The following is a 4,352-nucleotide window of genomic DNA, read 5'->3' on the forward strand; positions in this document are numbered from 1 at the left end:
GTCACAGATATGGTCATGAAGGTTTATAGAGAAGTGGTCATAAGATTTTTCAGGTATTTGAACAAGTTGGGGAGGAGGAAAGGAGTTCTGAGCAATATTATAGAGAAGTTTTGTCCATATTTTACTATTCGAATTTTATGAAACTCAAACTGCACATCGTGTTGAAGCACATGTCATTTCTTTTCCGTGACTGTGGGCAAGATGGATGTTTATATACAATGTTTCAGTCCCAAATGACACCATAACCAGAGAAGGCTTCCCTCTTTCCTGCATTCTCCAGACGGCCTGGCTGGCCAAACCTCATCCCATTCTCAGACAACCCTGCTTGCTCAGGGTGACCAGTGTGATGTTTGTGGAAGGTGTTTTCTGGCCCTGGATGCAGCCTCACCTCACTCAACCACCTGCTCCCACTAAGGAGCAGGAAGACTTCCCTGGGGTGCTGCTCCCTAATCCTATCTGCACATTTCCTTGAGGCATTGCCTGTAGTCCACTCCTTCCTGGGATTCACTCAAGATGGGATCTATGAAAAACTGTTATTGGTAATTGGGCAAGAAAATTACATTCTGGTTGGGTCTCTTCTAACCCACCAATGCAGAATTTGCCCCCAACAAAATGTCCAGTCCTTGGAATGATGATGTTGCGTCCCAAATGCCATGTTTCACTAGTAATGAAGATAACTAAGAGGGAGAGAGCAGCATGGGCCTTGCTGTTGAACCCTTTCAGGACCCCTAGTTTTCTTACTGCAGCACCCACCAACTCTTGCCTTCCCCTTTAACTTGTGAAGCAACTTTTCTTCTCACCCAGTAGGAGGGTCCCATGTGATCTGGCTTATTTTATTGAGGAGGCAGAAAGGGAGTGAAGAATAGCATGTGGGAACAAGGGGACCTGAGGTTAGGTCCTGCTTTTATGCATCTCGGTTGCTGAAACTCAGATTCTCAGTTTAAATTTGGACCTGATAAAAAACAGCAATAACAAAAGAAGCCTTCAGGCCTAGCACAATGCCAGTAGAATCGAAAACTTGTCAAAATCTGATGGGACATTTTCCAGAGTTCTGGCTAGGCTTCCATGGGTTGAACACTGAAATCACTAAAAAGCCAAGGGTTCCCTCTGCGGCTTTTCATCACTTTGAGACCATAAAAAAATCCATGTTGCCTTTCCTAGGACCCTACTGTGAGATCATTTTCATTGCTCTATATAAACCTTAATGCCTATAAAACCCTATAAAACTTAATAAACAGTTATCAGGTACCTCCCTGGGCATAATGGTGCTCTATGGGGCATCCTACATGGTGCGGTAAGAACGAGGATATTGAGCAGGAATAAGAGACTTCCCAGTGGCCTAGAAAAGCATACAAAGGCAGTAGTGAAATAGTTCCAAGAACAAGGACCTACCTAAGCTTCAAACAGAGAATTCAAAACTTCAAAAAGGAAGCACGTACATAATTCAGTGAACCAACACTGAAGAACAAATTGTATTTACCATAGAAACAGTAGGTTTAGGAAAACTCTAACAATCCTGGATTTTGATTTTGATTTGATTTTGTTTTGTTTTGTTTTACCATTTGTTCTGCAAACAGGTGTGGGTCTCTCACAAAATCCATTTTTATCTGGGTGTTTTCACCAACTCCTCTCACAAGGACAGGTTTAACCATTCTGCCCACTTTGCCTCTTCCTGGCCAGAACCAGGATAGGTTTTCAAACAGTGATTTCTCTGTCTTTAAGAACTGAATATTAGCCGGGCGGTGGTGGCGCATGCCTTTAATCCCAGCACTCGGGAGGCAGAGCCAGGCGGATCTCTGTGAGTTCGAGGCCAGCCTGGGCTACCAAGTGAGTCCCAGGAAAGGCGCAAAGCGACACAGAGAAACCCTGTCTCGAAAAAAAAAAAAAAAAAAAAAAAAAAAAGAACTGAATATGTTACTAAACTCAACAGGGCAGAATCCTGGATGTCAAGATAAGCACCCTGATGGTAAGGGATCTAACTGTCAGTGGTACACCAGAAATAGCAAGAGAGAAAAGTCAAGTCTGGTGGCAGATTCAGGGCAAGAGGAGGCCAAAAATAAGAATCTCTGGAGAGCTGTAAAGTGCCCTTCCATTTTACTAGCTTCTGTGGACTAACTTGGGAAAGTCATTGTCACCTCTGTGCCCAACACCGAGGCCCCGCCCACCCAGAGCACACCCTATATGTATATATGAGAAGACATTTTCAGCATCTAACCACCAAGCAGCACACAGGAAGCAAGAAGCGGGGAAGGGTCAGGTATGAGGTTGTGCAACCCAGAAGCCCAAGAATGCACAGTGCCTCTCAACAGTAGGTCATGCTCACAAAGCTAAAGCTACTGAAAACTGACCATTTTCCTTTCTGTTTGGGAATCCTTCCAGGTCACATTGAACTGAGGTCTTGAATCATCAGCTCTATCATGTCCTCCAAGCTGTCCATTCAGATACTACAACCACCCCCAATCAGTTAGCTGCTTCCAGGGCAAAGTTAATAAATCCAACAGAAGACCCACCAGCAATTTACCACACCCTGCTGCTGGCCGAGCTGTGGCATGGGAGGCATAATCCAATGGCCCTTTGTTCCTTTCACTCTATTAAACACATTGACAATATTTGTGGAGGTGGAGGAGGAAAATGTTACTTAAAAATACTACTTTATCTTTAAAGGCAGTGGCATGCTCCATCCCTGAACAGATATATGTAATTCATGTTCTTATGTCTACTGAAAGTGAGGCTACTGAGCCACTGGATATGGATTAAGCCACAGAATGGTTCCAGATTTTTCCTTGTTTTGTAAAGAAACAGAATTTTGCAGCTGTCTTCAGATGCCACAACTTGCAGTGATGGGGATAAGGTGCAGTTGGGATCTCAAAAAAAAAAGTAGAAGAAACGGACAGGCGAGCAGGCAGCAGCAATAGGAGATTCAGGGAGAGGTATGGCCTATAAAGAAGTCTCCATAGCTTGAAAGAATGAACACATTTTGTTTCATTCTATTCAAGTCTAAAATCCCTTCCACTAACCCCAAATTTTCATCTCTACAAAGAGTCAACATTTCAATCTGAGGTTACAAGGACCAAAAAAAAAAAAAAAAAAAAAAAAGGAAGATTTATGAGAGGCTGGGGAACCAGAGAGAGGAATTCAGCATCATCAGGAACATAAAGAAACCAAATAATTTATATATTCCAAGTTCGTTAGAAACGCTTTCATGTATTTGGGAGAAACACTGTCTCCCAGCATCCAAAACTGGAGTCCATAACCAGGTGACTTGTTACTAAGGGGATGCATATCTCACCTCATGACCATCACCATGTCACCTCTGCTGTCATTTGGGTCCATTATCCTCAGGCTTCACCAGAAGCCTGTTCATTCACTACGTTTCTCAAGATGAATTTGTCCTACTTGTCCTCCCGAGCACTATCCTTATACCTTTTTTAATCTAGATGTCCTCACATCTTCATTCTTCTATAGGATCACCACACACACACACACACACACTGGCTCCTTTTGTACTTGACTCTCTGGTTCACTTAAGAACACATTCTTTTCTTCCCTTCTTTTGAAGATTCCACTCTCCTATAACTAATGAGAATCAGAGCACTGAGCCTCCATGTACCTTGCTATATGGCTTTCCTGTGCAATGAAATTCAACTGGGCAGACTTGGTGTGACGAAACCTGTGGGTTCCTACTGTCTGATGTTTTCTTTTAGATTCGTAGGGAACATTACTGAGACAACCATCCATCTTAGTTGTTCTAAAACTCTATCCCCTGAGTATCTGACATCCATGGTGTCTAATGACACCCCTATAACAGACCTATGGGGGCTCAAAGTCACCAATTCAAAGCAACATTTACTGCTTTTCACAGGAAACTGACACCTTTATTTCTGAATCCTTAATGCACATTTTTAACCAACCTCCCAGTGATATTCTGGGTTATATCTTTAAAGGAACCACCTCTAAATATTCCAATCCATTTAAGCAAGACTCCACAGAATGCAGGGCAGAAAATGGGTACATCAATAAGTTCCAGAAGGCAAACTGAAAATCTGGTATTGCTCTACAATTATTTCTTTTAATCTCCATTAGCTTCCCCAACTTCTCAGCCTCACACAATAGTTTCATTGTTCTAGTCATGATGCAGAAACAGCCAAAGGTTGTGAAATAAGATTTATTTCTAGTGTAAGACAACTAGGATATTGTCCTTATTGGCTGTATTTTCCTTAGGCAAGTTCATTTGTCCCTCTCTTAACATCGATTTCCATATCTTTAAAATGGAAATAATTATTCAACTTGGCAACTTTTCGCCCTTATTTTAGTTTTTTTTTCCCCCAGTTACTTTTAACTGTGTATCTCTG

This window comes from Peromyscus eremicus, chromosome 14, assembly GCF_949786415.1.
Source record: "Peromyscus eremicus chromosome 14, PerEre_H2_v1, whole genome shotgun sequence".
Taxonomy (NCBI): domain Eukaryota; kingdom Metazoa; phylum Chordata; class Mammalia; order Rodentia; family Cricetidae; genus Peromyscus; species Peromyscus eremicus.